This window comes from Lissotriton vulgaris, unplaced genomic scaffold (assembly GCF_964263255.1).
Source record: "Lissotriton vulgaris unplaced genomic scaffold, aLisVul1.2 SCAFFOLD_1785, whole genome shotgun sequence".
NCBI lineage: Eukaryota > Metazoa > Chordata > Amphibia > Caudata > Salamandridae > Lissotriton > Lissotriton vulgaris.
In genome coordinates this window covers 399,841-411,849 of record NW_028248475.1, presented here as the reverse complement: position 1 = coordinate 411,849, position 12,009 = coordinate 399,841, and the positions used below count along the sequence as shown (strand labels likewise).

General features: G+C 48.0%; 1 protein-coding gene and 1 long non-coding RNA gene across 2 annotated transcripts in view; both read right to left on the bottom strand.

The window, feature by feature from the left end:
* The window catches only part of LOC147664109 (uncharacterized), a 45,086-nt gene extending 40,775 nt beyond the window's left edge, over positions 1 to 4,311 (bottom strand). Inside the window, exon 1 of the long non-coding RNA XR_015305188.1 lies at positions 4,179 to 4,311. This is a non-coding gene — a long non-coding RNA (uncharacterized LOC147664109). The remainder of the gene's footprint in view (positions 1 to 4,178) is intronic.
* Positions 1 to 12,009, bottom strand: part of LOC147664106 (uncharacterized) — a 403,410-nt gene that overhangs the window by 46,413 nt on the left and 344,988 nt on the right. The gene's annotated exons all lie outside the window — the stretch shown is intronic.

Below are 12,009 nucleotides of genomic sequence, written 5' to 3'. Positions count from 1 at the left end.
GGCCATTAGGTCAGCGGTAGTATCGAGCATATAGAGTGCCTTGAACGCACCAGGTTGAACAAGCAAACCAATGTTGAGACAAAACAAGAACAATACAAACTCATCATAGAAATAATAAGTAGATGTTACGTCCTCTGTAGTTGTGTCCCTCCGTGGACACAGTTCTGCCATTGCTTTTTTGATGTCCATGTGCGGATACCGTACCAGCCGTGAGGTAATCAGCTGACAGTTGACAGCTGATCACTGCTTTGACAAGTTACGCTAGAGCTTCCCTGGAGCCTGTGTTGGCGATTATAAATAAAGAACTTCTTCGCTTATTATCTGGTGTGTATCGGAGTTCTTTACAAAGTGGCGACGAGCACCAACACGAGAACTCAGCACTTAAGGAAATATACAGGGATACAGTCATAGAAGATACGCGATTTCAAGTACTTCGTGTCAGGTGAATTCCAAGTTTTGCAAATAATAAATTGATTTTGTTAACATCAGTGCACTTAAGGTCGGAGAACAGTCAAATATGTAATTAAGGTGAACACAGTAAACTCAAACGAGTAAAAATTCTGAAGAAAAAGAAACTTGATAAAATTTGAACATGCAGAAATGAACGTTGGCTAAAATACTTACTTGGAACTTGCGATCGAAATAAGAAGTAACAAGGAAAAATTATCGGAAAAAAACGTACTACAACAAAGAAACCAACAAGAATTTTCAGCGAGCCACAAGCCAAACTTCATCTAAAAGTCTAAACAGCAAGTAAGCTTCGAGCAACACATTTCAAGGTAATTTTAAAAAATGTGACACTTTCTCTTCAACTTTTAATATTGCTGGAATTACATTCTGACTGGAAAATACACTTGCTGAGGTACACAACTGCCTTAACGAACACTCACAAACTGCCGCATTGAATTATTCTTCCTACGTCATCAGTCCATCTGTGTAAACGTCAGAGACGAAGACGGATGCCTCTAACGTCAAGCGGCCACCTTTAAAGTAATAAATCAGCAGTCCAGTTTACCTGCCTTGTACGTCAGCGAAATTTTAAAAAAATAAAGAAGGAAAAATAAACACTTCTCATCCACACAGCCGGAGCGTAATTAAGAAGCATCTTACTAGCAGAAGGGATCTTCAAGGATATATAAATAAAGAACTTCTTCGCCATTATCTGGTGTGTATCAGAGTTCTTTACAGTAGATCTCTGGTGGAACAGGTCACCCACCCCACCCCCATCGAGGAGCGAAAATCCTTAGTCACTTGGCAGAACTTTGCCGCCATCTCAGAGGTTGATCTCCTCAAATGCATCCGCGAAATCAAACCCTCCAACCATTCTTCTGACCCCATACCCAGTGGCATCGCCATTAATTTCTATACTGACACTCTCTCCTACTCGACCAGGCTAGTCAATCTCTTCCTCAGTCAAGGATCCCTCCCAATTGTCCTCAAAACTAGACAGGTTTCCCCCCTTCTAAAAAAACGCTCTGCAGATGCAAATGACCTCAATAACTTCCGCCCCATCACCAATCTCCCTTTTCTTTCAAAGATCACACAAAAATGTGTTGCAAAACAACTCTCCCAACACATTATGGACAATAATCTCCTCAACATGTTCCAGTCGGGCTTTATTCAAAACTGCAGCACTGAAACAACACTGCTGCTAGTGATCGATGATGCGCTGCATATTCTCAATTCGGGGGAATTGTGCCTTCTGATTCTTCTTGACCTCTCTGCACCTTTTGACACTGTTAATCACGACACCCTCCTTAACATTCTCCGACAGAGAATGGGCGTGGAAGGCACAGTACTCAAATGGTTTGCCTCTTTCCTCGCGGACAGATCCCAAATGATCAAGATTGCGAACAGTCTGTTGTCTCGACTGGTGGTTGGTCAAGGTGTACCTCAAGGTTCTATCCTTGCTCCCACTCTGTTCAAACTCTACTTGGAATCATTATGGATCCTTCTAAGCAAATCTGGAATCCTCTACCATCTTTATGCGGATAATACCCAAATCTACCTCAAGGTGTCTTCCCCTCATGATCTCTCACTACTCAGCTCTACTCTCAACCCTATTCACAACTGGATGTTAGCTCACCAAGTAATTCACAATCCCTCTAAAAAGGAATTCCTCCTCTTATCTAGCTCTCTCCGCCTCCTGTTCAATCCTGGATGGATCAATCAAATCTACTCAACAGTAAACCCATCATTGTGGACTGCGCTAAATCCTTAGGTGTCATACTTGACAAAAGACTCAACCTAACCTCACACATCAATTCCATGGCCAAGAGCGCACGTTATCAGCGGTGCCTTTTATGGGGGATTCGCCGGTTCTGCCCGGAGAATGACCTAAAAACCTTGGTCCAATCGCTAGTTCTCTCTAGACTGGACTATTGTAATTCTCTTCTGACTTGGCCTTCCCAAATCTCACCTCTCCCCCCTCAAATCCGTCCTCCATTCAGCAGCTCGCTTCATTTCAGGGTCCAAACGAAGTGACTACATCACTCCTATCCTATCTTATCTTCTCTCCGATGGCTTCCCATCAAGGCTAGAGCTATCTACAAAACAGCGTGCATCACCCACAAAGCTTTGCACTCTTCCTTCCCTCGCTATCTGGCGAAGAAACTGAAATTGGCTGGAGGCTCAAGACCTTCTCGCAATGCGGAAAAGTTCCTGCTTGAGCCCCACCTCCATCAAAAGGGAAAAATTGATGGCACAATCGTTCTCAGGTAATGCTGTGAGAATCTGGAACTCGCTTCCTCCTTCGCTCCGTGCCATCACCTCCATCCAGATCTTCAAAGCGGACCTCAAATCTCTTTAATTCCAAAGACACTTTCAGAACTAATTCCCTCCTTCTCAGTAAATTCGTCACTTATATTTATATTTTTGTTTGTACATCCTGTGCTTGCTGCGGTTAATATTGTGTTTTTTTTACCTGCGTTGTTTTGATTCTATGGCCTGCTATTTTTCGTCAGTAAGTGCTTTAGTCATTGTAAAATTTGTCATATATATTCATATTTTTGCTTGTACAGTCTGCGCTTGCGATTGTGTGCCTTTTTCCTGCGTCGCTTTGATTCTATGGCATGCTATTTTTGTTTGTTCCATTCCTGTAACCGTTCTCTCATGTAACGTAACTGGTTCTATAGTAAAGCGCTCTGACACTTTCGGGTAAAGTCCGCGCTTTATAAAAATGCATTAACCCTTTCCGTGCACGTGACGGAACCACTCCATCACGAGCTACGGACGCGCTGTGCTGGTGACGGAATGGTTCCTTCATGACCCGGCCGCCGCGCCTGCGCGGCATCAATTCCGCGCCTGCGCGGCGTGTTCTATGGAGCAGGCGGGCCGTGACGGAACTACTCCGTCACAAGCATAGCGCGCCCGCGGCTTGTGACGGAGTGGTTCCGTCACGAGCATGGCGGCGCCGCGCGGCTCCCCCCTAGCGCCGCTGTGGAATTACAGCCACGGCCAAGGGGTTAAAAAAATAAAATAAAATAAATAAAAACAAACACCAGTAATCAGACACCAGGGACATTACTTGGTATTCCACAAATACACACACGGTGAATGGGATTATATGGAATTGTTTGACTATGGCGATGACGTTCATTGTCTCTATTTTGTTCTTCATAAATAACAACAACAAAAACAACAACAAAAAACATAAGATCCACTAAAAATATTATTAAACACACACACATGATTGGGCGCTTTGAGGACACCTCTCACATGTTTTTACCTTTGATACTTGCACAAGTGCCACCTTGCCTACGTAACGCCTGTTCTTGTGCCTAGCACTTATTGCAGTATTATACCTCAAATTATACTCTGTTTTCTCTTTTAACTGCACACTTGTCACTTTTCCTCTTGTGCACTTTTGACTACCTCATGTATTTTTGGTTGCTCGCAATTTTTACTACCTCAAGTATTTTGTTTGCTCACAATTGTCCCTATTACCTTTACTACCTCATGTATTTTTGGTTGCTCACAATTTTTACTACCTCATGTTTTTTGTTTGCTCACAATTGTCACTATTACCTTATGTAAGTAACGTATGTTTTAGTAATCTGCTCTTCTGTAATGTTTCTCATTATGTTTCATTTCTGTTCCTAATGTGAAGCGCTCTGACGCCTTCGGGTAAAGTCCGCGCTATATAAAAATGCATAAATAAAATAAAATAAAAACCTCACCTCTCCTTGTGCACCGCTCAGTGGGGTTTGCAGGGCCTGGGAGGGAGGGGGCACACCGGGGGCCCGGCCCGCCTGAGTCCGGCACCGAGGGCCCGGCTGCCTGTGAGGAGTGGGGCCCGGTGTGTTATTCCCCCGAACGAACAGTAGATGGCGTCTCACGGTTGCGCAGGCGCAGCACCGCGCGTCACAGCTGCGCTCGTGCGGAGCAAAGACACTACTTCCTATCGCAGAACAATCAAAAAGTGTTGGGCCCTTACACTGACTGCAGACTGTGAACAGCCCTGGACAGAGGACGCTCAGCGTCACTGCGCCTGCGCAGAGGAGAGACACCCCCCCATAGAGGAGCCGGACAGAGGAGCTTTGCACTTCAGTACATCTCAGCGCGTGCTGTATCTCATTCAATGTGACCCTTCTCGGACCCCGTCCCACCTGCACTGGTACTGACGTGGAGCCCTTTACTGCGCCCCGGGCCTGTGCTGCGCTCCGTGCTGTGAACTAAATAAAGGAATATTTCTTGCAAAGACTTCTGGTGTTCGATTGCGAACACTATGTCTGTCCTTAGCGCAATGCGCAGTTGTTAAGCCGAAGCCTCTTTTACCCACACTGTCGGAAGCAGTGTCTATACTCGGCGCATGCGCAGTTGTTCATCCAAGACCTAAGCCCTTCCTGAACTCGGGCTCCGTGGCAGGAGGCAGTGTCTATCCACGGCGCATGCGCAGTTGTTCATCCGAGGCTCTCTTTTAAACCGACCCCAGCAGGGCCCGCAGCACCCACAAGAAACCCCAGGTGAGGCCATGAGATACAAAGATTGTCTGCTGCTGGAGGGTCTCGAGCCTGCTCTCCGGGAATCATTTGTTCTTGTTGTTGTTGTATTGAAGGATGATTATTTTGTATCAAAAATGCTCGTTGGCCCTCAGTGGTGGAATTGGGTCACTCTTTTGAAGGCCTCAGCAAACGGTGACATTTTGTCTGTGTGATGAGAAGATCGACTTGAATTCTGTTTTTGGCTTTCACCAGAGTAAAGGGGGGCAGCCCCGCCAACTGAAAGTGAAAGAACACACTCCCTGTCAGTACCGACTGCGCCTCATTGTACCTGGGCCTGCACAGCATCATCTGATGAGGCTAAAACTCCCCCAAATATGTCTCAACCTCACTAGAGCCTCAGTAACCAGGCAGCAATCATTTCATTTCATAAATCTTTATTTCGGTAATATTATCACCATAAAATACACAAGGTACATTCATCATTGATAAAACAATAAAACTTTAAAACATCCCAGTCCATTTTAGTCATCAAATTAACGGTTACAAGGTTCGGGATCAGAGTACACTTAGTGACCAGCCTTGAGACTCTGTATCCTCAGCGTCCATATTACGCCTAGATATTTGGCTACAGCAAAAACAATGTGGTCAGTCATATCTGTCTTTAGTACTCTGAACGCGGCCAGACACTTAGCGAACCCCATGTTCCTACATATGGGGACAATCCATGTCTTTCTGGGAGCTTTATAAGCTGAGCAAAAAAAGATCATGTGGAGCTCTGATTCAGTGGCCACTCTGCAAGCCGGGCATATACTGATGGTTGGGTCTCTCCACTTACTAGTTAGCGCTCTTAGTGGGAGGGTCCCATGCCTCCACTGCAAGTAGAGTTTTCTGAGTAAGACTGGGTACATTTTTTCCAGGGCTGGTTCAAAAGTATAATGATCCTTAGTCTTTAAAAATCATCCGTAAGTGTCCCCAATGTTGGCTGGCGACAGAGTGCCGCTAATTTACTGTCACGATAGACCTTTGCCAGCCTCTTCTTAGAAATTGATGGAGATACAGTCAAAGGATCAGACCAGAGTGTCGCTAGGCCTATAACCTCCAGTTGAGTTTTAATGAATTTTAGCCATTTGATTTTCCCCGCATTCGGGATGGCTAGGACCTCCTGTAAACCCTGCCTATAGCTGGTCAATTCCGGGACAGCCCACAACCTCCTCCAGTAAACTAGGGGGCGCAATGCCAGTTCTTCGCTTAAAGGGCGCAGCCCCAGATCTAGCCTCAATGGGACAAGGGGTGTACTAGGCAGTAGTCCCGCCAACCGCCTAATGAAATTGTTCTCCTCTTTCACTAAGTTTGGGGAGACTTCATGACCCCATAGCTCAGAGCCATACATAGCAGCCCCCCTTGCCTGTGCCTTGTAAATCTGGAGTGGTGGACCAACGGGTTTGATAGATGACCTGTTATTCCGTATTAACTTCAGAACCCCTCCCGAGTACCGGGTCAATTTAAGTAGTGCTTTCTGTTGGTGTGAGCACCAAGTCATTTTTTCATTTATCATGACCCCAAGATACTCAAAGGTGTCTACCCTTTCAAGACTAGTCTGACCAATGGTAGGTGTAGTGCGTAGTTTTGGTGGGGGATTAAAGACCATAAATTTGGTCTTTAAGGTGTTGATTTCTAGTCCATGTTCCCCACAGAAATCTACAAAACTATTTAGTACACGCTGTATCCCCATTGGCGATTTAGAGAGCAGCAGGGTGTCATCGGCAAACATGATCGCGGGCACCCTGCTGCCTGCCAGCTTGTGAGCGTCTAGGTTGGGAATTCCGTTGAGGTATGCCAATACCCCGTTGACGTAGAGGCAGAACAGGGTCGGTGCAAGCACACAACCCTGCCTTACCCCCCTGTCAACGGGGAATCGATTAGACAGCGCCCCATCCTTGCCACACCTCACCTGAGCGAAGTTGGCCATATAGAGACGGATGATCATCTCTAACAGGCCCCTCGGGACCCCCAGTTTGGCCAGCACTTCCCAAAGTTTACCGCGGGGGACCAGGTCGAAGGCCGCCCTCAGATCCACGAATACAGTGTAGAGGCTGCCACCCTCCAGCTGTACCGTTTTCCAGAAAATGAGGGCAAACCGGAAGACCTGGTCTGTGGTGGAGATCTTCATTCTGAATCCCGCCTGGAGTGGGCTCAGAATAGAGTGGTCCATGATCCAGTCCGACAGACGATCCAAAAGTAGCCTTGTAAAGAGTTTCTGCGAAACATCTATCAGGCTTATTGGCCTGTAGTTGGCTGGGAGCAGAGGCGAACCCTTCTTAAATATAGGGACGATCTCTGCCCCCAGCCAAGTTGTGGGGATCGTCATGCCGTCCAGAATTGCATTGAACAGCATCCTTAGGTACGGTGCCCAGATCATTGCTTCGTGCTTGTAAAGATCTCCTGGGAGCTTGTCCAGGCCTGGCGCCTTTTCGGGCGCGAGACCCTGAATTGCCATTTTAAGTTCATCCAGGGTGAACCCGTCCATTTGGGCTAGGATTTCGGGGGTTCCGTCCAGAGCGAATTCAGAAGAGTTACCCACTTGGCTCTGGTCGGGGGGACTATACAAAGATTTAAAATGGTCTTCCCAAACTGTGGCAGAAATGTTTGCATTTACTGCCGCTAGTGGTTCGGCTGATCCATGCTTGACGATCAGCCAGAACCTACGGGCGTCATGGACTGCTAGGGCAGCCGTCATTTCTGACCAGTTATCCTGGTCCCATTCTATTTTGGCTATACGTATGATGGACTTGTAGGCCATCCGTTTATCCCTGATCTTACTAGGAGTTTCCCATGTCTTGAGGGACTCCAAAAGGGCAACCTTTGCTCTTCTACAAGCAGCATTGAACCAGGAGGCTCTTTTCCCCTTAACCTTTCTCACCCTGACCTCCGGGTTCCCTAACCTTTTCAAGGGCGGGCACCACTACCTCATATAGCCTTTGGATATTTTGGGGGTTCTGGACCAATGTTGGCCATCTGATTCTGCGTCTGTTGCAAGCTGCAACTAGGCCCTCCGTGGGTGTTAAATTTAAATCTGTATTTGCTATCGGGACACCCTGTATAGCTAGTCTCAGTGACAATGAATTATGGTCACTATCGGTCCTAATAAGTATTGTAAAGTCCCTCACTTTAGCCCAATCCTTAATTGACACCAGGATGTAATCTATCCGTGATTCGTGTCCTGGTCTGTTGAAGGTGTTCTGGGGTGGGATATCTCCCTTAAGCCGCCCGTTGCAAGCCCTCAACGAATGGGATAGGGTGAAGGATATTATTTGTGTAACTAAAGGTGACCATGCTTTTACAGGTGGACCCGAGATGGTGGGTATCTCCGAGAGAACATCCTCTTCATTAATTGCCCCTTCCATGTGATCCGGGAGGGGCTCAAACTGAGTATTGAAGTCCCCCCCAATTACGAGTAATGGAGAAAGGGTCATGGAATCAATAAATACAGATAAATCCTCGATCGTTCCCTAGGTGCCCGTAATGGCAACTGGTCTAGAGTATTCGTTTATTATTGCTACTCTTGCTCCGGCTGGCCACTCTAGGAGAACGCACAGCAAGTCCGGTGAGTTAGTTTCGATATTTCTTGCCCTGCAACCAAGATGGGAACCCACCCAGGTTGATAGACCGCCCGACGGTCTGCCCTTCCCACCCCATTTGGCCATAGTCTCGAAGGTTACGTAACCTGTGCGGGAGTGTTGTTCTCTTGCCCACGTTTCCTGGAACAGGCAGATATCATATTCCTCTATGAATTCTGCCCATTCCTCGGAATCCAACTTATTTGCCAACCCAGCCACATTCCAAGAAAGTATCGAAAGTGTACTCGGTGCCCCCCGCTTCTCTCTAAGATTATGGGGGTTTCTGCGCCTACTTATCCGGAGCTGGCTAGGGTTTGAAAAAGGCAAAGCCTCTGGTGTCGAACGAGAAATTACGTTGCGCACCTCAGGGGAGGCTTTGTCCTTGTCAATATAGCCAGCTATACATGTGTTGGTGGTAGTGACTTTATCTTGCTTAAGTTCAGTGGATGTGCCCCCCTCCAGATGATCATTGGGCTGCCCCTTCACATACTTATTGTCACCCATGATTTGATTATGGTCTTCCGAGAGAGACGATTTCGAAGGTGTGGCTAAGCATGGGAAGGAACAGTGTCCCGGTGGCAATTTCTCAGTAGTCCTATGTGTTGGTGATGATACAGGGACAGAACAGGGAGGGGGATCAGACAAAGAGCTGTGTGAGTCTAGTGCTGACAAGGTGACATTTGCACTATATAGAAGTCAATCCACGTCCTCGAGGCATCCAAATCTATTGTGTGTAAGGACCCCATTCCACCCTCCATGTGCACCTTGCCAGAAATTGGGTACCCCCTCTGCGCACCGTTCCGTGCCAACATCGTGTTCCAATTCCAATTTCCCCCCGTTTGGGCTTGAAGATGCGGGGGCTAGAAGTAGGTTAGTGATCTAGTTGCAATGGGAGAATTTGCTCCATGATTACTCGATGAAAGTATGAAGTGTGCGATTTTAGGATCTTCAAATGAGACCATGACACAATCACCTGTGATGGATTTGTGCGATGTTCCTATCCAAGGGACACGTCGCACCATGAGAATTTTACTTCTCAGGTGATTGGGTAGAGGTCTGTTCACATTGAGCCAATAGATGACCTTGTTTTTTAAAGATCCAAAATCCTCCTGCTGATGGTACTGAATTTCAGGCACCCCTGTGAGCACTACTACGTATGGTCTAACCTCTGGGGGGAGATCAACATAAGCCCTATGATGATTTTTCGAGTATTTATGTCTGTGAGCATATGTATCGTGATCTTTATTCCGCGGGGCAGCCGGTGCTTCCGGAGCTGTTGTAGATGGAGCCGGCACCTCATTTGCTCTTCCCGCTACTCTATTTTCATTGGTGATTGCAGGAACCTTATGCCGAGGCTTTGGAACAGGTTTGGTTACCGTAGGTACCGGCTGGGAGGCAACCACTACTGGAGGAATATTGTTCGCTGGAGGTTGGCTAGATAATTTGTTACCAGGGATGGTCAGGGAGGCAAGGTGTAGGATGCTTTTTTCCGTCTCGAGGAGCTGGGTTTCTATGCGGGAAAATCTGAGTTCTAGAGGGGTCAGCAGTTTTTTTTGCGTTTCCCACACAATCGTCAAGAATTCAACATCCTTCCCTTCAATCGTACAAAGTGGCACCCCACCATTTTCAATTACAAGGTTCTTGTGTTCCTCCATCAACCCCACTGGACTAGAATCTTGGACTGGGGGAAAACCATTTACCTTGGGAGCAGATATGTGAAAAGGCTGAGCTAATGCTTGAGAAGGCAGCTGGGCCTTTGCAACCTTGGCCTTTTTCCTGGAATAGGCGGTATTGGTATTCCGCTTCCGTTTTTGATTGGGGCCCTTTAGGGATATAGGCGGGGTACTCGCGCTCCTGCCCTTAAGTTCTGTAGTTGGTAGAGTACCCATGGGTGGCCCGTCTACCCCTCCCACCCTGGGTAATAGTGTTGGGGCTTCCTGTTGAGCTTCGGCCTCCAATACTGGAACTGCAGGAGGTGAGGCTGGTTGATGGTGGATAAGTGCCTGTGTGAAATTTGGTGCTGGACCCACTGTACGGTCCGGTGTTTTCGCAAAAGCAAAGTGACCCAGAGAGGATTTCTTGGCATTAGCCATCTCCTGGGAGAGCCTTCTGGCAGCATCTAACTCAATGGAGACCCTATGCTGCATCTTATTAATCTCTTTGTCTATTGCAATATTGGTTCTGGTGATAAAGTCATCAAGTGTTCCATTTTGCAGTTTCCCCTTAGCTGCCCTGCTTCTGTACTCGCGTGTAGACATCACACTTAGCCGCTGCGTGCACCGCTGGGTGGGGTGTTGGCTGAAGAGATGGAAGTGGGGCCAAGGTTTATAGCCCGGACCGGACTCTCCCGTACTCAAACGGCCTCAAACGGCCCGCTCTTTGCCCGGTCTTCGCCCCGAGCTCCGCCCCGCGCGCGTCCCGCGATGCGCGTTGGCAGGCCCGCTTTTAGTTGACGAGGAGGCGTGGCACTGGGAGGGGGCGCGGCTCGGGCGGGAAGAGGAACCAGCTGCGGATGTTTTCAGGAATGCCGGTCCTCGCAGTCCTGCTCGCCGCGCCTCGCACCTCCTCTGCGGCCACGTAAAGGTGTCAGGACCCTCCTCGCTAGTCCAAAGGCAAGAGTGACCTCGAAGAGCTACTCCAGTAGCAGGGAACAAGGTATGGCTGTGCAAAACCTCTCACGAGCGGCGCCCGCGAAGCGGGGGCCGCGAGAGGTAAAGAGCTGTCAGGAAGGAGGCGTGGCACTGGGAGGGGGCGCGGCTCGGGCGGGAAGAGGAACCAGCTGCGGATGTTTTCAGGAATGCTGGTCCTCGCAGTCCTGTTCGCCGTGCCTCGCACCTCCTCTGCGGCCACATAAAGGTGTCAGGACCCTCCTCGCTAGTCCAAAGGCAAGAGTGACCTCGAAGAGCTACTCCAGTAGCAGGGAACAAGGTATGGCTGTGCAAAACCTCTCACGAGCAGCAATCAGCAAATACCCATCAGGTAAAGAAGTATTGGCATCGCCAGTACGTCTCGCTTTTGGGACCTTAAAGTGTTTATTTATCCAGCACAATATCCTTGGTGCAACAACATCAACTGTTGCATGGCTAAACACTTATAAGGTCCCAAAGGCAAGACCTATTGGCTATGCCAATGCTTGTTTTCATTGGTTCCTTTTTGTGCCTTTTTAGAGATGCATGCTTCTATTTCGTCTTCTTGTCTAACTACTCCCGCCTTTTGTTGATCTAGATCATGGTACTCACATTTTCCCGGGGGCCGCAAAGTTTGGTCTATGGTGTGACCGAGGGCTGCACTGATGCCAGCGGGGGTGTTAAGTCTGGGTAGGGGAAACCCGATTAGGACCCTAAGGTCATCAGAGGATCTTCTTATGCAACAGGGCAGAATAAAAAGAGCAAGATGGGGAGGAAGGCCCTTCAAGCACTTGGTTCCTAAAATGTGGAACACCCTACCAA